General features: G+C 41.8%; 1 protein-coding gene and 1 non-coding gene across 5 annotated transcripts in view; one reads left to right on the top strand and one right to left on the bottom strand.

Annotated features, from left to right (window-relative positions):
• The first annotated feature begins 6,191 nt into the window (after positions 1-6,191).
• The window catches only part of HSD11B1 (hydroxysteroid 11-beta dehydrogenase 1), a 64,720-nt gene continuing 46,163 nt past the window's right edge, over positions 6,192-24,748 (top strand). Inside the window, exon 1 of one of the 4 annotated variants that reach the window (XM_055319236.1) lies at positions 6,192-6,254. The gene's annotated coding sequence lies outside the window, so the exon portion shown is untranslated. Of the gene's footprint in view, positions 6,255-16,282; positions 16,401-21,929; positions 21,949-24,748 lie in introns of those variants that run through there. The other 3 variants (XM_055319237.1, XM_055319238.1, XM_055319235.1) reach the window with 3 other exon arrangements.
• LOC129506109 (U6 spliceosomal RNA) lies at positions 24,257-24,362 on the bottom strand. Its single transcript, XR_008663700.1, has one exon. It is a non-coding gene; the product is annotated as a U6 spliceosomal RNA (small nuclear RNA).

Genomic DNA, 24,748 nt, shown 5'->3' with positions numbered 1-24,748 from the left:
CCTTGGCCCTATCCTGTCTGGCAATTTTATCATCAATGTAGGACAAGTGACAGAAGGTATACATACCAATTCAGTTACTGATGCAGAGCTGAGATTGTAGAGTCAGAATTCGAAAGGACTCAACAGGTTGGAACCAAGCACTGAACTACCCAATTGAAACTGAACAGGGAAGAAGATATTGTACAGAATTAGTTCCAAAAATCCAGTTGCAGGGCCACAGAATTATGAAGGCTTATTCTGGCAGCAGATCATGTGAAAAAGACATAGGTAGTGGGACACCTGGGTGGCTCAGTGGTTGAGCATCTGCCTTCGGCTCAGGTCATGTTCCCATATGTACAATCAAATGTATGTAGTTTGACACTGTTAATTTTTTTAATGAATATAGTCAAAAGTTTGTTGACAAATAAATGAAGAATTCTGAGGAAAATTATAATGCTTTGTACAAATAAAGAACATTCTTGTTAAAAAAAAAGGGGGGGGGGGCTTCCCAGGTGGCTCGGTGGTTTAGTGCTGCCTTTGACCCAGGTTGTGATCCTGGAGACCTGGGATCGAGTCCCATGTCAGGCTCCTTGCATGGAGCCTGCTTCTCCCTCTGCCTGTGTCTCTGCCTCTCTCTCTCTTTCTCTTTCTCTTTCTCTGTATCTCTCATGAATAAATAAATAAAATCTAAAAAAAAAAAAAAAGAGTCCCACATCAGGCTCCTCACAGGGAGCCTGCTTCTCCCTCTGCCTTTGTCTCTGCCTCACTCTCTGTGTCTCTCAAGAATAAATAAATAAAATCTTAGAAAAAGAAAAAAACAGAAAGACCTACATGGTTTCCACTGATTACAAGGCTCAATATAAGCCAACAAGGGTCTGCTAAAAAAGCAAACAAACAAAAACCTAACATCTTATTAGTAGAAGGGAAATGTCCAGAAAAACGAATGAGGAGGTGGTCTTATTGTACTTTACAATCTGGTGGGTGGGAAACCAAGAAAGTTAAATGAGACTGGACAGCTTGGGTTTGCCTTCTGACTCCTCCATTTGTTGGCTTTAAGACCTTGGGCAAGTTACTTATCAACTCTCTGCAAATTAGATAAGTTCTTTCCCCATCTATAAAACAGTGCCTCCCTCATGGGGCGATTTTGCAAATCAAATGAGACAATGCATGTAAAGTGCTTACAGCAGTGCCTGGCAAACACTGCGCATTTAGTCAATGATAGTCGTTGTTATATTTCAAGAGAGACCTTGATGAACAAAAACGCACTCAGGTCAGAGGGACCTGGGCATATAAAAAATCCAGAAACCCTGTCACATACAGAACAATTGAATAGACCAGTAGAGAATACAATACAATCCTGTCATATAATAATTGCCTCCAGATAGTTGAAAGGGGGCCATATCGATCCAATGAAGTCCAATAATATAGACTTGTTTTACATGGCTTGAAAATGCAAAATGAAAAGTAGCAAATAGAAGTACAAGGAAGCGGTTCTTAGGTCATTAAGAAATCAGAGTAATGGAAAACATAAGGAGTTTCCTTGTGACGTATAGTAAGCTCCTTATGACTAAAAGCATGCAAGCAGACGGGGCACCTGGGTGGCTCAGTCAGTTAAGCATCTGCCTTCTGCTCAGGTTGTGATCCCAGGGTCCTGGGATCCAGCCCGGCTTGGGGATGGGGATGGGGAAGGGTCCTGGGATCCAGCCCTGCTTGGGGATGGGGGATGTGGGCTGGGGAAGGGGGGGGTCCCTGCTCAGCAGGGAGCCTCTCTCTCTCTCTCTCTCTCTCTCTCTTAAAAAAAAAAAAGCATGCAAGCAAGAGTTTGGAAATCATCTGCCAGTGACGATATAAATTGGAGAGGAGATTTCTGAACTTGGAGGGAGATTAGTTATATGACCTCTGAGGTCTCACCCAATTAATACCATGCTAAGATTCTTTTTAGAACAAACACCAAATAGGAGATATAGTTCCTATTCCAGCCTGCTTCTCTCAACCCATCCCCACCATCCACACCCTCTATGTTTCCAATGCCTCTTCCTTCTTTCTCTCAGCATGTTGACAAATATTTTCCTTCTTGTTCTCACTATTAAAAACTATTAACCAGGGGATCCCTGGGTGGCTCAGTGGTTTAGCACCCGCCTTTGGCCTGGGGCGTGATCCTGGAGACCTGGGATCAAGTCCCGTGTTGGGCTCCCTGCGTGGAGCCTGCTTCTCCCTCTGCCTCTCTCTGTCTTTCATAAATAAATAAAATCTTTAAAAAATAAAAAAAAAACTATTAACTATTAAAAATAAAGAATTTACATGTTAACTAACTAGAATTTTAAAAAATGATGATGAATTTAATTCCAATAATGAAGTATTTCCTGATTAAGTTTATCTAAAGCAATGCTTTTTGCCTCTTAGAAAATACCTTAACCTAGTGGTTGAACCTAATGGTTCTCAAACTTTGTCATAGTGAAACACTTATTAGTTACCTCATTCTTTACAAAACACCACAAAGCTCTGATCCATTAGTATAGGTAAATACGTAATTTTGTATTATATCAGATTTCAACCATTATGTTCTAATGAAAACAGATAGTTGGTATCAATTGTGAGAATATTAAAGAGTTGCCACATTCTTGAAGATTTTATTTATTTATTCAGGAGAGACACAGAGAGGCAGAGACCTAGGCAGAGGGAGGAGCAGGCCCCCTGCGGGGAACCAGATCAGGACACCATCCCAGGACCTTGGGATCACGACCTGAGCCAAAGGCAGACACTCAACCAGTGAGCCCCCCAGGTGCCCCAGTTACCACATTCTTAGGACAAGCTTGATTGTTCTATAATCAGGGTATCCAGAACCAGTTTAAACTCATTGGTTCAATCAATGACAACTCGCCTCAGTTAACACATTTTTATAAGCCAACCAGTCAGTGATTGCACCTCACCTCTAAGGGTCAACCAACCAGGAACTAACTCACGACATAAATACATTTCAGAGTGCCAGGCAGTCAACAAATAAATATGCTTCTACAGGTGATTCAGCACACTTACGTCTGGGAAAGTATGCCAATCTCTGAATTTGGGGTTTCCAAAAACCAAAGTATGCTTACTAGGTTCATTGTACCCAAACTCTATTTATCCTTCATATCTGCTACCAACTAAGTCAATTCCAATGATAATCTGAACTCCAGTGGTTTCAATGAGTTCTCACCACGTCTATGATTTGTAACCAAGTAGGTGTTTGTACGAAATCATCAGTCTTTGTACAAAGTAATTAGATATTTTAGTTTATAGGTATACATGCTGGTAAATAATTATACCTAAGCCTTTGTATAAGGTCATCAGACATTTTATTTAGGAGGTATACTATTGAGTAATTAGACATAGGTCTCATAATTCATTAGACCTTTTGTTTTGGAGGCACACCATTTGATAACTATTTTTGTCATTAAACTGCTTATTCCTCCGCTGCTCACTTTACCTTCACTTTTGTTTGTCTATATTATAAAGTCTTATCTTATGTGTTGTTGTTTTGTTCTGAAATACCTTATTTCTGATATATGTATAAGGGAGCATTTCACAGGAATAGCCCAATAAATCACTGATCCAATCCAAATAGACCTGAGGGATCAGAGCTGAGGATTCATTAGCCTGGCTCCCAATTCAGGAAAAGGCAATTGGCCAAACTTAGCTTTGGGTTCCCTGCAAAACTTTCATGAGAGCATTCTCTGTCTTGTCAATGTGTGAAAGACAGTCACTTTTAGTCTGTATTCCAGGGTCAAACATTGTCAGGTCATTGACTGCATGGCCCTTTACTAACCTTTCTTGGAAAGGGCACCCAAGATACCATTTGCAGGTACATGCTCTTACTAAACAGCTTCTTTTATCTTTCTTGGATTCTTGTATGTCAAAATTGCAACCTCCTCTTGGAAGAACTCCTGCTTCCCATATAAAGCTGTCTGGTAATCTTAGCTCTTGTGCTTACTTTGATAAAGGACACATCTTTGAGTTAGGATAACAATGGCCATCGCGGAGGAATTTTTGACATATCAAAATCAGCAAATTCATTTAAGAGGAACTCCAGAATCAATTTATTTAAGAGGAACTCCAGAAATCTTAAGAGTCAATAGTTTGCTTCTTTAATTCACATGCTGAGGCCTAAAAAGCAACATTCTAATTCCAGCATGGTCTCTCTCAAAGACTCTGACACCCTCTGAAACCCACTCTCATTTCATTTCTCTCTCTTTCCACTCCCCTTTACCTGACCATCTATAGGAGCCTTTCATCAGAACCTTCTCTGGAAAAGCAATAACATCCTAAAATTACTAAACCAGAAGGCAGTCCTAAGGAAATTAGGTGAACTGTTTTGAGGAGTTTTTGTTTTGTTTTTCAATTTAAGTAAATTGATTTTTTTTAAAAAACAGAGCTAAATTTAAGCCCTGGTCTGGAGCCACATTAAGAGCTATAACTAAATTTTTTCCTACACCTAAAGAAGTCGGGGAGATATTTGTTAAATAATTTAGGATTTTATTAGGTACTTATTGCTCTGGACTACAGACCTGCATTAAGTAGTTCAATTAATTGTTAGTACTACAGCTGGAGAAAAATGTACAAAAGCAGCAGGAAAGAAAGGAAAAATTTAAATAACTCAGCCATGTAAAATGAGAGAAAAAAGTACCTTAAGAGAGCAAGAAAAAAATAGAAAATATAGTACAAAAGACAATTTCAGAAGCCTCTCTTTCAAAGGGACAAAGATTCAAAATTATAAATTAAATAAAAATGAAAACAGACTTCAGGAAATTTTCAAAGAGTATTCTGGAGTAGACCCAACAGTTGAAGTAAAGGGGACTTGCCTTTTTCAGTTCTTTTTTCTTTCTTTTAATGGACTCAAATATTAGGGGATTTAATGAGAGAAAAAAATAATTGAAATCCCAAATGTCCAATTTGTAGCTAGACATTTTCAGAGAGCCTTCGAAAGTAAATTAGCTAGAAATCAATAGAACTTACGGTTCTCTAGATAAAACAACTGTCTCCTAAAGAAAAACAAGACTAAAAAGTCTCCTATCCTTTAAGAATTGGGAGCCTATAGAGAGGGATACTTAATGGTTGATTATTGCAAGCAAAAACATTGTTGAAAAAAACCCAATGTCCCATTTTGACTAACAGAAAGATGACTATCCAAAATCTGTCCAGTGATGCAGTTCCAAGGGAGACATTAGCACCCAACAATTCCAGTCCTTCCTCTAAATTTATGTCCCAAATCTCAGACACCACTGTGTGACCGTGCGAATTATACCCTCCATTAGGGTGGGGCTATGTCTAGTTTGGCTGACTCTATTCACAGCTCCTACCCGGGCATGGAGTAGGTGCTCAGTAAATAATCTGTTGAATCGTGAATCAATAAATGGATAAAGAAAGTGAACTTTTAATTGGCACACTGCTGTCAGTGCCTTAGTCCAAAAGAAAAAAAACCTCTACACTGAGGTTTGATCCTCCATCATTAATTGGTGTGAATCCAGCTGGAATTATTGGAGGCCCTGTCCCATCTGGATCTTGTGGCAGGCTCCTGTCTTCCCCTCTACTGTCTACTCTCGGCTCCTGCTGATGTGATCACCATAACTGTTTATGTCACTTAGATGACTCCCTAGGGGGTTCATAACTGAGCAATGTACAGACACACAGGTCTCAGTCTCACAGAGCACACTGGATCCTAAAGTCTCTTCTGGTGGGGAAGGAAAATCTGCCCAAACCCAGTTCTTATTTCAGTACTTCCCTTTGAGGCAAAGCCAGCAATCTGAGCTCAAGCTTTCGCTGAGGGTGGGACAGAGGTTCAGCCTGGTGTGCCTCTGGCCTGTGTGGAGCTAACAATAGTAATGGATAAGTCTCCAGGGCAACCAGGACCACTTTCAACCCTTCCAGCCCTGGGGTGCTCTGTCCCCTGGGGAGCCCTGAACTAACCCACTCTGGCTCCCTTCGGGGTTCCCCTCCCAGCACCTCCTGGCTGCAAGCTCCGTCCCAGCAGAAGGCCATTCTTCCTTGGCCTGAGTTTCACCTTCTTGTATCAGGTGGCAGACCAGCTGGTTCCAGGCCCTGAAGCAGGTCTTCTGGCTCCTCCCAGAAACCAACCAACTTCGGAGCAGGAAATCCTGCCCCTCCCCAAAGAGTGGGAAACCGCAGAGAAAGAGAGAGATGAAACAGAAGGGAAGGCAGAGGAGGAGGGAAAGGGAGAAAAGAAGCAAAAGGAAACAGGAGATCAATAAAAAGAAGCCAAATTTGGTTGAAACCTCAAGGTAAGACTTTTTAAAATCACATTATATATAATAGCATCACTATTTCTGTCGGGGCTTAGTACATAGTAGGTCATCCAAAAAACCGCTATTGAAATAATGCATCTATTGGAATAAACTGGAGGTCTGTGCTGAAGAGAGATTTCAATGTCAAATGCTGGTCAAAAAAAAAAAATGCCCGATGAGCTTTGAAATGTGTAGGAGGGAAGATATGATAAGACGCAGATGGAACAAGACGTCTGTTACTGGCACCGAGAGCATTCTGATCATTGTGGGACAGAAAGTTAGGTTGGAACAAAAAGTTGCAAAAATAGTTTTAAAAAGTCTGTCTGTTCTTTTAAAATCATACAAAGGTTGCAGGTCGTAAGCATTTTTTTTTAAATTGGCTTGAAACCGATGACAGAAAACAAACACTGGGCTGTATCCTGGGAATTGCTGAGAATGCCGATATCTGCATGCTGCATCTGATCATCAGCCCCTTCGATATTCCTAACTTGGAAACCAGGAGCCTTGGGCAAAGCTTGTTTTAGCCCAAGAAGTCTTGTTCAATGGACCAAGGGAGGCCCAAAGTTGTCAATCAGAATTCTTCTCGTGCTGTTGACCTATTCCTTGGCCCCAGCCCAGCCCAAGTGCTCAGGATACTGATCCTCTGGCCAGTTCTGGGAAAATTCAAAGGCACTTCTCACAGATCCCTTAGAGAAACTGGACAGGAACAGGAAATGCCATTCCCCACCCCGACCATTTCCCCAAACCCTCACTTGCCATCAATAGACAGAACCAACCAGAAGGCTGTAGTTTGCCTATCCAGTCACTTGGAGGGATTAAAATAACTGGACTCTTGCTTTGGAAAGCGACTATACGAGATGATGATGCGTTTTCAAAACAGTTGGCTTTTAAGAGTCCTGGCTCCCCCGACGTTTCCAACAGTGCGTAACAATTCAGAAGGACACACTTGAAGCTTTTTTTGGTCTGTGGTTTTGTTTGTTTGGTTGGTTGGTTTTTTAGTGCCAGCCTATCTCTTTGGGGTTTGTGTGAATAAATCAGTCAGAAGCTGAACCGGTGGGAGGGTTGGAGAGGTAAGGAGAGATGAAAGAATCTCACTTCTGCTTGCTTGCCAAGATTGGAAAGGAATTGCCTTTCCCTCTTCATGATACATGAAAATATCATAGGATGTGAAAAATAGATGATATGAAAGTAACATCCAAAAATCTTACCTCACTCTTTATACTAGTATCAGTGCAGCTAAAAGCGCCCTGCACCCGATTTCTGAGCTGGAATAAATCTTAAAGGTAATATAATTTAATTCCTCGTGTTTGCCAGGTAAGGGAACCAGAGCCAAGAGGAAAGGGTGCTTGCCCAAGGTCACATATATGTCAGTGGTGGAGAGGAGACTAGAACGCATTTCTCCTGGTCCCACCCAAGGGCCCTGTAAAACACTACCTAGACTTTACAGGAAGATGCCCCAGACACCCAAGAACTCATAAACACTGCATCTGCTGTTTGAAAAAAATAATTCAGTTAAAAGATGCTCAAGTAATCCTTGCCTGGCAGAAATGGAAAGAAGGAAAGATTTTCCTAAGAGTTAAGCTTTTCCAGGATCTGTTTTATAACTGTTAGGGCACTAGAGAGAGAGAAAGAAAGAGAATAGAAAGATTTAAGGCAGGTTTGTCAGGAGACAACTAGAATATTTCAAATTCCTACCAGTGACCCAGCATTTTGCATGCTTTATATCTCTAGAGAATCTCGCAGTATCCTCCTCTTACAAATAACATTTTTAAAATTGGCTCAAATTCACAGAGGGGAATAGGATATTATTATTTCTGCATCTCTAATTAGTAGACCCAAGATCACGCTTTGGACTAATGTAGATATTTACAGTTCAGTGACCATTACATTCTTATTCAGGCCACTCCCCAGTGTGGACCCTTGCTCCAGCCATTTCAATCTACTTGAGGTTCCTCTGACATGTCATGCTATTTCTAGACTCCTTGCCTGAACACACACACAGTTCCCTCTATTTGGGATGCCCTTCCTACATCTTCTTCACCTTCATAACTTGTATTTATTCTTCAAAACTTAGCTCTAGGACCACCCTTCTCCCACCATTCTGGACTAATTTGGACACTCTACTCATATTCCCATTAGCACCCTCTGCACACCTCTATTATAGCATATTATTATGCTATTGTAAGCTTGGATTTACTTGCCTACCTTCCTTATGTTTAACTATTATTTCCTGGAAGGAAGATACCAAAAATTGCTCAGCTTTTATATTCCTGGCCCCTAGCACAGCCGGGACATATATTAGTGCTGGATAAATGTTTGGGGGGGGGGGGGAATGGATGAATGAATAAATAAAATATTTCCTCTCCTTTTCTTCCATTAAAATGATTTAATAACAATCTCATTTTCATGCATTTGACTCTTGAATAGCTTGGGGGGGGAGTAGAAGATGTCACTACTATAAGCTCCCCATCACTTCAAGCCTGACAGGTTCCTCAGAAGAGCTATATAGGGTTAAACGTGGCAGTTGAACAAACATTAATTTCTGCTTCTCGATAAAATGCACTGATCACAGTAGAAGAATTTACATGCTATAGACCACAAGGACAAAGAGAACTGGAATAGAAACAACAGCAGATGAGAGATGTCAACGCCCTCTGGAAGATGAAAAGTGGATGGATGAGTGATAAGTGACTTAGCAAAGCAGAGATTGCTGAAGCCCAAGTGTCCCTGATAGGAAGCCCACAAGAGGCCAAAAAGCACAGGAGAATGTCAGGGATCAGGGCATCGGGCATCTCAGTACACAGCCGGAGAGATGAGGGGAGAAATAGGGGCCACTCTGGATTCCCTCTCTTGCCCCCCGCCCACCCCCAGTAAAAAAGGAAAGTTGATTTTCTGGAGAGAAACTGGCCAAAGAGGCACCAGACTGAGGGACAATAGGCACAGCACAGAGCGGGGTTAGGCATGAAGCTAGAAACAGGGATTAGAGAAAGATTCAATACTGAAAGATGAGATTCCCCAGCCCCTTAACCTGGCTCAGCTCCCAGAACATGAACAGCGCAGTGTATCCCCCTCTCCATTCACCCTACTTGAGCCTGCATGAGGCAGAAGAATTCAAGATTCCTCCTTGTAGAAAGCGCCCAACCAAGGAAAGGAAAGCTATAGACACTGACATGGGGGCAGGGGAGAGGGGCCTTCGATGAACCTGCCAAGCACTCACTAGATTATCCTACGGTAAAATCCAACAGTTGGCAAGCCCTGCTTTCACACCCAAAGCTTCCAACACTCAAGGAATGGACTCTAAGGATCACCAAGCATGGAATGAAAGCCTCTGGCATTGAAGACGACTCCAACATAGGTAATCCAGAGAGCAGGGGAAATCATTAACAACAACAGCCAGGGCAACATTAAAATCTCCCCAGGGATAAGGGAAGACAGTGCATCCATGAATAAATATCAGGAAGCCACTGTTTTGTTTTGTTTTGTTTTTAAATACTAGAAAACAGGAAAGAGCTTTTTTTCTTTAACTTTTATTCATTTTAGAGGGGGAGAACCAGGGGAGAGAGAGAGAGAAAGAGAATCTCAAGCAGACTCTGCACTGAGTGCGGAGCCCCATAAGGGACTCGATCCCACAATCCTGAGATCACGACCAGAGCAAAAACCAAGAGTGGGATCTATAAGCAACCAGGTTTCCCAAGAAGAGCTTTTGAAAAAATACAACTAGAAATTTAAAGATTAAAATGAAGCACTGGAAGATACACTTGACAGTATCCCCCAAAAGAGGGACAAAAAAGGAGAAGAGATGAAAAACAAGACAAAAAGAGTAAGAAACCTACAAGCTCTCTGACGTCTTCTCATAAGAATTCCAAAAAAAAGAAAACAAGAGGAAGTGGAGGGGAATACATTAATCCAAAAGATAATTTCTCCAAAATGCCCCCTGATGAAAGATTTGCATTGTCACATTGAAAAGATACACTGGGTGCCCAAAACAATGAATGAAAAAATAATAATAAACCTCTCCACAAAGTACACTATTAGAAATGTTAGAACCCCAGGAATAAAGAGATCCCCAGTGTTCTAGAGAAAAGAAAAACAGTTCAAAAACCAAGGATTAGGAATCCAGAGAGCAATTGGACTTCTCAGTAACAATACTGGAAGCTAGAAACTGAAAGGCAGTACAGCCATGTCTTCCAATTCCAAGGGAAAATAGCCTTCAGTCTGGAAATCCTTACCCAGACTAACAGAGTCAAGGGAAATGTAAAAGACAAGCAGAGCGAGCTGCCTCACTGGGGTTTACCTAGCCAAGGTCTGATGGATTCATGCCACATAAAGATGTTTAATGTGAAATATCACTCCTGCATCCAAGGTGTCAAAAACATTTCCCTACCATTTAGAAGGAGGTGAGCCAAGAGAGAAAAAAAGCTGAGCTCCCAGGTGGTTGGCAAAGGGAATGTCCCAGATAACAGTCTTTCAAGCTCCTAGACCAGACTGGAAAGGAATGACTTGGGACTCCAGGAGGGATGTCTCCAAAGAAAAATATTAGATAGATTATCCAATGAAATTGGCCAGTTTATTTGAGTCATATAGCTCTTGTCAGAGGATTCGGAGAACACCACCAACTCAGTAAGCAAACAAAAATGAGGTGATTGTTAACTCCCAGGAGGGAAGGGGAGAGCAGAAGAAAAGAAATGCAGTCACAGTACATTGCCTTGCTGGGCTGTAAACAATTGGTCATAATAATATAAACACTATTGATTTAATTAAAAATTGTGCAATCATGCTATTAGGAATCCGAAAGGAAGGAAAGGAGCATGTGTGAGTTGCAAGAAAAAGCAAAGTCCTAATAATATTCCTTAGTAGGTAATCAAATAAACAATTTCTAAAATTTCAAAATCAAGAAACAGCAATAAAAGCATATTGTTTAAAAATATGGAGTTGATTCCCAGAAAGGGGGGGTTGGGGGGGTGGGGAGAAAGATTTCCACCAGTGATTGCCTTTGAATGAGCCTAGGGCACGGGGAAGGGAGGAACAAGGATTGCTGTTATTCATTATAACCCGTTTGGTGCCATGTGACTTTTTAAACCCTCCTCGTGTATTATACTAATAAACACAAAAATTATTAAAAGGAAAATAAGAAAGAAAATGGCTCAGTCCGAACAGCGGTCTCCCACGGATTACATTCCAACTAGCCATCAACATCTTGATGCCTGGAGCCATTGAATTAAGTCTCGAACAAGCTATAGTTAAAGTATTTACCTAATTACCCAGAGCAGCTCACCAGTCTGTCCACATTCACTTCAGAAGCGCCTGGGGAGCTTGGTAAAAATACAGATTCCTAGGTCCTGCCCTGGATTGTTCTGATTCCACCGGCCTGGAGGGGGCCTGGAAATCTGCCCTTCGGTCCCCCAGATGATTCAGGGGCACAGCAAAGGTGCAGGAACCAGTGGACTGGAGCCGAAATTGTGAGTGTGTCTAGGGAGGGGTGAGGGGTGAGGGATATGTGGTTTGTGTGTCTGTGTGTGTGTGACTGTGTCTGTGTCTGTGTCAGCATGTTATGAGTCTATCTCCCTCCCTCCTGTCTGCATCCCCTGTTATCTGAACTTAACCCATAAATAACCTCTGGGCTGCTGAAAAACATTGCCAGAATCAAGTCCCCTTCGCATGGTAAACCTTGCGGTAGGATCTTCCTCTCCCAACCCTGGGGCTCCCTCTCCTGGAAGAAACTTGTTAAAGCTCTAAGCTTCCTAAACTTAGAAACTCATTCCATTCCTAAGAGGTCATTTTCTCCCCGGGGGCGGTTTCCAAGCCATTCAACTTCCTGAACCCCCAACCCCACCCCAGGTCAGACAGAAAATGCAAAATTCACCTGGCCTGGGACTTTTCTTGCCTTACACGTGTGAATATATACAGATCAGGAGGGAGGCTGCAGGAGAGGTAGAAATGACAGTGAGAAGTGCCTGTTGTGGTCAAGCCCCAGGAAAAGGAGCCGGGGAGGAGGCTTTCTCCCCCACCTTCTTCCTCCCCTTCCCCCAAAACATATGGATGAGCGGACATGGCACATCCTTCTGCTTCCCAAAAAATCAAAGGCATGAAGTACCTTAAGCTGAAGAGCTCACTGAATTTGGAAGCCTGAGACAAGGGTTCCATATCCACCCTCAGTGGACCTCCTGGAGTCCTCTTTGTCAGAGCCTCGTAAACCATACCTGTCCATAGACTCTTGGATTTTTCCCACAAGCCAAACACATGCTCAGCCTGACACAGTGTCTGGCACAGAAGAAATGCTCAAAAACATCTGAATGAAAGCTTAACTCCTTGCTACCCTAATAATCAGAACCTCCCTTCAGACCTGCATACTTCTCAAGCGCCTCGAAAGTACCCCCGGCTCACACTAAACTTTGTATTTCTTCAGGTCCCTTTGTTCTCCAACCCATAGCATTCTGGCTTTAGCTCCTCAGAAGCCTCTGATGCGGTCTCCAGGGATTCCTGTATGCAAGACCCAATGTATTCTTGTCACTTATCGTCCTCCTTGACCTCCCAAAGCTTCAAGGCTGTGATCTCTCCCATCTCATTGAGAACCTCCACGCCACCCCCACCTCCCACCCTCCCTTCCCTGTTCTCTCAGGTCATTCTGCTTCGTGCTTCTTCTTGCTCTCCTTCCCTGGCTCTCCTCTTCTGCTTAACCCATATATGTTAGTGTACTATCCTCCCCCCCCCCGAGCTTGTACCCTTCATCCTGTCCCTGATGGTGTAATTTACACCTACATTTTCAAATTTTAACTTACAAGATTTAATTTTCCCAAATCTGTATCTCTAGTCTAGACCTTTCTCTTGAGCTCCAAATACCTGCCAGATACCTTTATCTAGATGTGTGGAAATCACTTTCCTTTAAATATGCAAAAAATTCTTTCTGTGAACCTACTGTGTGCCAAGCACCATGCTAAACTGGAGATACACTGGCAAGACAGACCAGGCTTCTGCTGTCCTAGAGCTACGTGTTGGGAAAAACAGGCAAATGAGCAACTATGAATACCAAGTGATGGGAGCTATGATAAGAGAAATGCCCAGCATTTGGGGAGCACCCTACCTGGTCCAAGGAGGGCAGGGAGGATGATTTTGGAGGGTAGAACCTGAAGGAAAAGGGAGTAGGTGAATAAATGATCCTTAAGAAAGGATTTCAAAACCTATGAAGAACTTACAAAGCTAAAACAATGAGTTTGGTCTTTATCCTAAGAACAATAGGAAGCCACTGAAGAAGAATTGGATAGAGTAGAGCCCAGAGAGCACATCCACAGTGTTGGCAATGGTCAAATGTTAGCAATGGTTAAGTTGGATGGTAGGCCCATAAGGCTTTCACTCTATTACTATGCTTTATAAATTATTTATGGTTCATATGTTTTTTGTGCACATCAAATATTTCACAACTTTCCTTTTTTCTTTTTTCAATGAACGGATTAGAGAAGGTGAGTCAGGCAGAAGAATGAGATTCCTAAAGCAGAAAATAACAGTGGCTGAGTTAGGACGGTCACTGTGAAGGTGAAGATGTGTCTAAAGGTACTTGAGAAGTAGAATTGACTAGACTTGATGAGTAATGGAATTTGGAGATATGGAGAAGGAGGAATAAAGAAGGAGCTCCAAGGTTCTGGAGTATTCATTAACTAATGGTGTAGCCATTAATTGAAATAGAAATTCCCTAGGAGATGATGAATAAAAATAGCAAAGTCATTGAAGAACAGTCTAGCAGTTTCTTAAAAAGTTAAACATAAATGTCCCATATGACCCAGGAATGAACTCCTGGGTATATACCCAAGCTGTCTAGACAAAGACTTCCACACCAATATTTACAGCAACAATGTTCATAACAGCCAAAAAGTGGAAATTCCAAATGTCTGTATTGGTGAATGGATAAACAAAACGTGGTATATCCATACAATAAAATATGATTTGGCGATGAAAAGGAACAGAGTATTGAGACACACTTACGATATGGGTGAAGCTCAAAAATATTATGCTAAAGTCAAAGAAGTCAGACACAAAAGATCCTATTTCATGTGATTCCACTAATATGCAACACAGAGAGTAAATTATTGGCTCCCTGGAGCTGGAGATGGGAACAGGGAGTAATTGTAAATGGGTAAGAAGGATCTTTTTGGGGTGATGGAAATGTCCTAAAATTCTATTGTAGTAATGGTTTCCCAACTTTATAAATTTATTAAAAATCGAATTGTACGCTTACACAAGATACTTTTCTGGTATATAAATTATATTTCAAAAAGGCTGTTTTAAAAAAATCAGGTCAGTTTCAGCATGTTGAGTTTGAGGTGTTTAGGAGACATTAAAAAGGCGAGGTTGAATAAGCAGTTGGTTACGCCACCTGATGCTTAGGAGACAATGCTGCACAGGAGATAGAAATTTTTAAGTTTCATCAACACGAAGATAGTAATTGGAGTCACTGGAGTGAGGGAAATCCCCTGGAGAAGAGGGAGAAGAAAAGAGTGAGAACATAATCAAGGCCAACTCAAGGGATCCAAAGGGAAGGGAAGTCTGTAAAGAACACTGACAAGAAGGAGTCAGAAAAGTAGGAAGAAAGCCCAGAGAATATAAATGGGTGGAATCCAAGGGAAGAAGATGCTCTGGGGCAGGAAAGAGAGGCTACTGAGAAGTCAGGTAAATATAAACAGAATCCACCATAAAAGTCAAGGTAGAAAAATCTAGCAGGGTTGTAGGAGCCCAGTAACATTGTTGGGTATGGCTGCAGGAGGCCAGAAGCCTCCAGAGGCTCAGGCATAGCGTACAGAAGGAGTGAAGTGTTGATGGTGGGGGCAAGGCTGGATTGATGAGCCTGAGGAGTGGGGGGGGGGACGAACCAGAATTTTTGACACAAGGCAATGAGGGAATATAAAAGGCCAGTAAACAGCTAGAGTTCTAGAGTTCTAGACTAGGGATAGGGATCCCAGGGTGCAAAGTTTCCAAGTCTGGGAGTGAATGGCCACAACTACAAATTCCAACAGTAGGTATTTAAGGCCCTGTAAGATGTGATTCCCACTTACTTCTCTGGGCAGACTTCTTTTCTTTTTTTTAATTTACTTTTTAAGTTTTTAAATTAAAAAAAAATTTTATTGGAGTTCAATTTGCCAACATATAGCATAACACCCAGTGCTCATCCCATCAAGTGCCCCCCTCAGTGCCCGTCACCCAGTCACCCCCACCCCCACCTCCCTTTCCACCACCCCTTGTTCATTTCTCTGGGCAGATTTCTAACCGTGTAACCCCACCCCTTAAATTTAGTGATCCTGCCATATGGAATTGTTAGCAGTTTCGCAAACATGCCATTCTCTTTCACACCTCCTTCTATTTTCTCACACAGCTTCCGCGGCATGGAATGTTCTACAAACCAGCCCTCCCCTCTCCCGCAGACACTCCTGGAACCCAGCTCAGTGCTCACTCTTATCCTTCCTCATTTGCCTAGAATATTCCTGCTCTTGTTTCAATATGGGATCAAGGTTACCCTTGCCTCTGAAGCCTCGCCTACTTGCCCATCCCCCACATAGACCAGCCTATTTGCTTCTTTACACCCTTGGAAGACCAAGGGCAAGCCATCCTAAGATGGGCCACTTTGACGAGAACATTATTTTGAGTGAAAAGCAATCCAAACCAAGCAGATTCAGAGAAGGCCTTTATCTGCACCCCCCCCACCACCACCACCACCAACTGCCTGCTTGTACCAGGAAGAAAGCTGTAGAGGAGATTCCTCTTTACCTAAGACACCTATCTGCATAACAGCAATCTTTGTTTTCCAAACATCTCCTTTCACCCTCCTGCTAATGCTACACTGCCCACCGTTTGTATCTTCAGACCCCCACCCCTCTCCTTAGCTCTTGTAAGCCGCATGTTGCCTCACTGTCTTTGGAATTTCATGTCTGTATGGATTCACTGTACGTCTGAAAGTAAATTTGATCTTCTCCTATTAATCTGTCTCATCTCAATTTGATTCTTAGTCCAGCAGAAGGACCTTGAAAAGCAGAGGTAATTTCCCCTCCCCAGCAGTTGACGTAGTCAGAAGGATACTTTAAGTCACGGGACACTGCTCACCCCAGACACTGCTGCTGCTCAGAAATCCTGGGACATCTGACATACAGCTGGCAGAAGGTAAGATTTCTTACCATGTCAGCTTCCCAGGATCTCTATGTGCAGAGTCCAATGGAGTGAGTGGTGAGAGTCTTTTTTCCCTCTTTCTAAGTTTAGATGAGTAACAGAAAATATTTGTGGGACTGGTTCCTTGGGACTAGCGACTCTGGTTAAATTTGCTAGACTACTCTTTGGTTAGTGATCCATTTCTTTCCAGAGACAGTCTTTTTCTTGGTCTGTGTCCTTTGTGTCTTCTGTCATGGAATGGGTTACATTGACATTAGGCTGCCCACCAACTTCTGTGCAATGAAGTACACAGTAAAACAGCACTTAGTCCCTAACCCTGTGGCACAGCCCTCCTAAGTATTACTGTGGCTCCAAAATAATGTAACAAAAAAAAAAGGGGGTAAAAGAAAAAATTACATTTCCTTACTGCTTACAGCCCATTAACAAGTCCCTGAAACAGGCAGAGTGACCTTCCTCTGGGAGCTCAGCTGCCTCAATGTGGACACTCATTAAGGCAAAAGGCAGTCTTAGGCCGCCCCCTCAGGACCCTGAGTCTACTTTAAACATATAGAAATTCCTTTATAGTCTGGAAGCTTGGAAACTTCCTTTACCTCTACCCCCCAAGATAGATGCTAGCAATCATCCTCCAAGCATATGGCCCACTGATAGACATCTGAAGGGTCTCATGACTGAGTTTTTACTAAACAGTGATAAATGAACTTTTCCTGAAAATAGCCCCCTCAGGGTCCTGGAATTCTTGTTTCCAAAATACCTTGGAGGTTTGTGCTGTCCCTAACGCCCTCCCAACTTAAAAGTATATAATTGGCTACTTCTCATGACCCCAGGGCAGCTCTCTCTGCCCACAGGTCCTGTCCCTGTGCTTTAATAAAACTACAATTTTGCACTGAAGACATTATTATGACATTATTAAGACATTATTCAAGAATTATTTCTTGACCATTTGCTCTGAACTCCAACATTTCCACATCATTTTGGTGCCCGGTCACGTGGCTTGAGTCTTCTCATCTGACTCCAAGCTTTGGTGCAAATTCGGTGAGTACTTTCTCTTCCTTTACTTAAACTTCAAGGGCTTTTTAAGGAGTATGGTCTTATTGAAACACTTTCAATGTCAGCTGTTCATGCTGCAACCCTCTAGTCCGTGGCTACTCTATGGGGAGGAGAAAGCTTGTCTTTTCTCTGGAAGTTAGTATTATGGATGGAATGGTAACAAGACCAGAAACTTGATGCCCTCTCTTTCTTCCTGTCCTTATACAAAGCTGTCTGTCTTGGGCACAGGACAGCCACCTGAGTCACCAGGATGGCTGCCAATCTTTAAGACTTTCATGTGAAGTTCCCTCCTCATTGGTCTAATGTGATCCCCTCCACATCTCTGGTCGCATCACTTCTGACCTCAAGATCTCCACTCAGAGCGGCCGTTCCTGATTGAATTAAAACCCAACCAGGAACCATTTCCTAGGGAAGCGGACTGTAACGTCTACATGTATTAGAATGTCACTTAGACTGTGATGGATTTCTTATCTTTACTGTTTTCCATCAATGTCCTCTACTAACTACTTACCTTACAAATTGGGGTAATTTCACCTTGTAAAGCTTTTCTAATATTTTCCATGGATTAAAAAGCAGCAGGTTCTTCACAGCAAGGCAAGGCATAGTATCTTCATCCATACACTGGCACCCATTTTGCAGCATAGAGTGTGATGGGCAAGGAGGGGATGCTAGCATCCCTCCTACAGGGCCTTTAGTGAGTGGCAAGGCAGCAATCATAGCGATTTCATTAAAGGGACGCCTTAGGTCGCTTTGATACCAGGAACCTCTGACATAGCCTACGTGGAATGCCACCCAGGAGTGGTGGTGGGGGGGAGGATTTTCTTGATAATGGACCTTCTCCTTTCTTCAGTTCCCAAGGACTCTGCCTCAGAATGCCTTTTAACCCACTGGAAGCAATTCAGATTGCAAAATTTAGGAAGGGACCAATCTCCTGTAATACTGCATGGCCTCATTCAGATCTATCAATCTCTTGGGCAGGAAACAGGGCAAATGGACAGAGGTATCCTCAGTCTGGGACTTCATGGCTCTAAATCAGGACCTGAACCTAACAGCCTCTTCCAGAACATGTTGGGTCACTAACTCAGCCAGTAAACTCCCTCCTGATAATTTGAATGATAATTAAATAGACCTCCTCCTGATAGAACCCAGGTTGCTGGAGGAAATAGGCCATCCTTGATGGAGGGGACACTGACCCTCTCTCCTGTTCCTCCTCCTAATAGATGTGGGTGCTTCTCCTTCATTCATTTCCTGGGCTAATAGCTATAATTGGAGCCAATAGTGGTTCCTTAGTCTCGTTAGTCTACCTCAGGATGGGGACTTTAAGGAATAGTCAAAACTGCCAAAACTCCCTTTGCTTTGGGGAAGTTCCCTGTCTTCTCTGGTCCAACATGGACTGCGTGTTTCCACTTTGGTGGGAAACCCCCCCCCAAAAAAAAAAAAACATGACATCCACTTATCTGTCAGTTGATGAGGTTTAAATTCAGGAACCCTCTTTCTTTGCCTTCTGGCAGCACCTGGCCTCTTCTGCCTCCCCTCCCCCTCTTGTTTCTACAGCACCTTGGGTGCAACCTGCATAACTGGTTCCTAATACCATCCCCGGTGCCTCTGGCACTATTGGCTCCTCCTCCTACCCTGTCAAGGAGTGAAGAGCACCCCCTCAGACTTAACACCACCCTCTTCAGATTTCCCCACCAGTGCCCCAGGTAAAAATTGACAATGGAGAACAAATTGGTTGACTTTTAAGTGGACCCAGGACCCAGGTTGACTTTTAAGTGGACTTTTAAGTGGACTTAAAAGTGGTTGACTTTTAAGTGGAACATAATTTAGTATTTAAAGTAATTTAAGTTTGTTGGTTTAAAATGACACATTTTTAGCGTTATCTGCATTAAATATAAAACTTTTATTCTACCAAAGTTTACTAAACGTCAAATAAGCTCGTGTTACCTCAGGTTATCATGTTGCAGGATCTTAGCAAAAAGATGACTTAAAACGATAGCTAATTTTGTCTGTTTTAAAGTTTTCTTGGGTAATTGTTAAGATAGCTTTCACAATCCTTGGTAACTTGAAGTTTTAAAGTTTTTCTTGGTTGTTGAATTGAGATTAAATTCATTGGACATCTAAGTCTTTTCCAAATAGGATAAAGTGCTAAAGCATTGATTACTAAACATAGTATATCTGCTTTTGACTTCTTATTGCAGAGAAACTAAGGATATTTGGGTCTGCTGTGAAAAACTACTTTGTGCTTACATGTATCTATAAATTTGCCATCTAAAGAATTCTGGTGTAATAATTTACAACTCATTACTACTTGGTTTTAGGACTGATGGAAATAAGGGAAGCAACAGGGGCCCCTGGGTGGCTCAGTCGGTTGGGCTGAGTCATGATCTCAGGGTCCTGAGACTGAGCCCTGTCTTGGGGTCTCTGCTCAGTGGGGGTCTGCTTCTCCCTCTGCCCCTCCCTACCCCCACTCTTTTAAAAAATGTTAGTTAAAAATTAAGAAAGAAAGAGAGAAAGAAAGAAAAAGAAAGAAAGAAAGAAAGAAAGAAAGAAAGAAAGAAAGAAAAAGAAAGAAGAAAGAAAGAAAGAAAGAAAGAAAGAAAGAAAGAAAGAAAGAAAGAAAGAAGGGAAGCAACTCTATGTATGCGAAAGACCTAAGAAATTAGGAATACATTTTTGTTGAAGGTTTAAGAAGGTAATTTTGGCCTAAATAAGACTGGTTGGAGACCAATTGCTTGGGACGAAATCTGAATGCAAAGGAAAGTTGTGGAAGGTTTTCTGAAGGGACATCTTTGGAAAGGAATTTTAAGTGTGGTCAGGACAGACAAAGGTTGAAATGAATAGATTTTAAAAATACACTGATGGAGCGCCTAAGTGGCTAAGTGGGTTAAGCATCCAGCTCTTGGTTTTCAGCTCAGGTCATCATCTCAGGGTAGTGGGATCGAACTCCCTGTCAGGTTCCGCATTTGGGATGGAGTCTGCTTGTGATTCTTTTCCTTCTCCTTATCCCTATCCCTCCCCTGCCCCTCACTCTCTCTCTCTGAAATAAATAAATATAATCTTAAAAAAAATACACTGGTATAAGATTGAAATTCTGCATTCTCTCTGTTAAAAAGACACATTTTCTTGGATCGTTAGTCTGCTTTTGATAAGAAAATGTAAACAAAGTTGTTTTCTATGCCCAGAAAACCCAGTTTCTAGGTTTTTTACCTCATCATTGTCAGGTCTTTGATGATCTATAACCCTATTTAGGCATGTGCTTTAAAACCTTCTAAGGTTTTCCAAACTTCTCCAAGATTTAAACTATAAATGAAGTCTGACTAATTAGGATTGTTTATTCGGTATGTTATATTCTGGTAGAAGATCATCACTCATTATTCCGATTATTGAAGTGTTCTGTGTCATAGAAATAACTGTATTTGCTTGTCAATTGCATCATAATGAATTGTCATATCAGATCATAAACATGTCCATTTCTGAGTTTTGGTCACTTAGAAGTGTTCTGAAGCTTTTATAAAACATGTTTCCCTTCTCCCTCTGCCTGTGTCTCTGCCTCTCTCCGTGTGTCTCCCTTGGATAAATAGATTTAAAAAATCTTTGAAAAAAAACATACTTCATCTTCAAGGACATTCATGAAAAGGACATTTAGGACAAATACAAGTATTCGGTATCTTTAAGATCCTAAAACTGAAATGGTTAAGAATATCCAGAACTAAAAAGCCACATTCAAACTAAATAAGGATTATTAACATGGGACTAAAAGAGTTAAGAAATATAATTACAGGGATGCCTGGGTGGCTCAGCGGGTGAGCGCCTGCCTTTGGCTCAGGGTGTGATCCCCCATTTGGAATCAAGTCCCACATCGGGCTCCTAGGGGGAGCCTGCTTCTCCCTCTGCCTATGTCTATGCCTCTCTCTCTCTCTGTGTCTCTCATGAATAAATAAATAAAATCTAAAAAAAAGAAATATGATTATGGTTTTTGTGACTATTGTTGAAAATATCGCTGGTTCTCTAATGTTCTCCCAGATTAAGGAAACTTTCTCTTAAGATATCTGTGACTTAGAAAAATATAATAAAATATCCCTTTGTGAACAAACTGAACCATCTAACTTTTCTCTCTCTCTGAACCCTATGAAATTCAAAAAGTCTAAGTATTCTTTATTTCAGGGCAGTCATGATCATTTGCATAAATTCAATAAGAATCTGTTCTCCTTGTAACAGGACACCATCGAAAACATTGATTATTACCAAGGCTTTGACTGGAACGTCATAGTTGAGAGAGACATGCATAGACTAAGATATGACCAGACAGCTTCAAGGAATTGAGGTTGACTTTATGAAACATGGAGCCATAAAGTCCCGTGGAAATGTTGGCCTGATACCTTGCTTATAGAGTTCCCAGCAGCCTTACCAAGTGAGTAAAGAATGTCACTTCCTGGCAGGTGCAGGAACCTCAGGATACTTTGGGGACCTGAAGAGGAATTCACCCAATCTACAGGTATTGCAGGCATGTCTGATGGCAACTATTTGACTTGGCTTCTGGCCTTGAGAAGCTACTAGAAGTTCAATCTAGATTCCTTATGAAAAGTTCCAGCAAAACTGATTTTGAAAGATCTATATGGGGCAGCCCAGGTGGCTCAGCAGTTTAGCACCGCCTTCAGTCCAGGGTGTGATCCTGGGGGCCCGAGATCGAGTCCCACGTCAGGCTCCCTGTGTGGAGCCTGCTTCTCCCTCTGCCTGTGTCTCTGCCTCTCTCTCTCTCTCATGAATAAATAAATAAAATCTTAAAAAAAAAAGATCCATATGGCAAATTGCTATTTTTGCTGAGCTTATGTAAATAATTAGTCCACATTTGTTAAAATTGGACTTGTTTTTTAAACGAATCAGTCTTGATTTGGCTATCTCCAGAATTGAAGGTGATTAGAGAAAGAAAAATAATATCTCAATAACGCACCTCTGTGAATGTTAAATTCTAGTTCTATTTGACTATTGTTTGACTTTGACTATTGTCTTTGACTATTGTTTGCCTAAGCTAGACAACTTGAGGTAAACTTCAGAGAAATTACCACAACATTTCATGTATAGACAATCTTCATGCTTGTTATTCTGTGGGGATAATAACAGGACCCCATGGGCATATGATTATTTGATCAGCTGGAAGATGGGATTAATTCCCCAACAATTGTATGTTTCAACTAGCACCTTGACCAGTTCTGTGTGGCTGGGATGATAATATCATTCCCTAAAAGTCAGAGCTTACCCCACTCCATGGGGTTAACTACGGGTTTGTGAAGATAATGGAGGACCCCACTTTCCTTATGATTGGATTGGATGATGCAGTTGGGGATGCTCTTATGTCCTGAGACAAGCCTCCTCCCACTTGCCAGTGATTCTTATAATTAGGATATTGTTAAGGCTAGACCCCAAACAAAGAGGGCTTCTTGGTGGTTTTGTCCTTTAGCCATATTTGTCCTAGGAACTACTTCCATTGATGTAAAATTGCAAATAGAGGCTTTAGCCAAACATACAACAGCCCTCCTGGTAGAAGAACCCTCAAACTTACTATCGGACAGTCTATGACAGTGATGACTCCACATCAGATCCAGAGTGTCTTAGAGACCAAAAGCCACCAATAGATGATGAAAGGCTGACTTATTAAATACCAGGATATGCTTTAGATACACCTGAAATAATACTTAAAACTTGTCAAACTTTAAACCCAGCTACCCTTATGCCTGGGCTTGACCATCATACTTTCATGTTAGAACATGACTGCTCAAAGATTATTGATCTTGTTTATTCTAGCAGACCAGATTTAAAAGATTCCCCTACTGAAAATGTAGATGACAGTTGATTTACTGATGGTAGTGGTTTTACGGAAAAGGGGCTAAGAAAAGCTGGGTACACCATCAGTCACTCTAACTCAGACTGTTGAGGCCAAAGCCCCCCTGGCAAATATGTCTGCCCACAAAGCAGAATTAATAGTGCTCACTCGTGCTTTACAATTGGCAAAGGGCCTGAAAATTAATATCTATACTAACTCTAAATATACCTTCCTAGTCCTACAGGTCCAGGGAGCATTTGGAAGGAATGGGACGTATTATCAAGCCATAACTCCCCAATCAAATATGCACCTGAAAATTATGACCCTTCTTGAAGCTGTACTCCCATCTAAGGAGGTAGCTGTGATTCACCTCAAAGAACGTCAAAAGGACCTTAGAATCTAAAGGCAACAACCTGGCAGACCGTGCAGCCAGCAGGCAGCACAAAATAAACAAATCTTAAGTCTTATACCAGTCTTCACCCCAATAAAGTCCATAGCTCCAATCTATTCAGACTAAGAAACTACAGAGCCCAGGAAGGAGGATATGCAAAAAATGCAAAGGACTGGCTTCTTAATAATGAGAGAAAAATCTTTATACCCACAAATAACCAATGGAAGGTCATACAAGGTTTACACCAGGCTACCCATTTGGGTAAGAAAGGCCCTGGGACAAATGGTTAACAACATCTTTGATGGAATTAGCTTAACCACCAACATTAAACAGGTCCTTCAATCATGTGCTGTTTGTGCACAAGCAAACCCAGAGGGAGCAACTGCCCCTGCCCTCTTTTAAGGCCAGTCCAAAGGCAGGGGACATATCCTGGAGAGGACTGGCAATTAGATTTTACACAAATGTCACCTTGTAAAAGATATAAGTACTTACTGCTTTTTTTTTAATTTTAAAAATATTTTATTTAAATTCAATTTGCCAACATATAGTCTAACACCTAGTGCTTATCTTATCAAGTGCCCTCCTTAGTGCAAAAATATGGAATGCTTCACGAATTTGCAAGTCATCCTTGAGCAAAGCCATGCTAATCTTCTCTGTATCATTCCAGTTTTAGTATATGTGCTGCCAAAGAGAGCACTAAGTACTTGTTGGTTTATGTAGACACTTCTACTGGATGGATAGAGGCTCTTCCTTAAAAAACAGAAAAGACCACCGAGGTGACAAAAACTTTGCTAAGAGAAATTGTCCCTAGATTTGGACTCCCTTGGTCCCTATAAAGTGACAATGGACCATCTTTTGTTGCACAAATAACTCAGCAAATAGCTTGGGCCTTAACAATTCATTACCTTTTACATGAGGCTTGGCATCCACAACCCCCTGGAAACGCGGCCCTCCAAAACCAAATAACCCTTGATCTCCTGACTGCAGTTCAAGAAGGCCCAGAATTAGAAAGTTGGCTTATTATTAGAATTATAATTAATAATTATTAGAATTATTAGTTGGCTCCTGAAAGGACCCAGTGGC

Source organism: Nyctereutes procyonoides, unplaced genomic scaffold (assembly GCF_905146905.1).
Source record: "Nyctereutes procyonoides isolate TBG_1078 unplaced genomic scaffold, NYPRO_anot_genome, whole genome shotgun sequence".
NCBI lineage: Eukaryota > Metazoa > Chordata > Mammalia > Carnivora > Canidae > Nyctereutes > Nyctereutes procyonoides.
The sequence above is the reverse complement of the archived record's forward strand: the minus strand, read 5'-3'. Positions and strand labels throughout refer to the sequence as shown.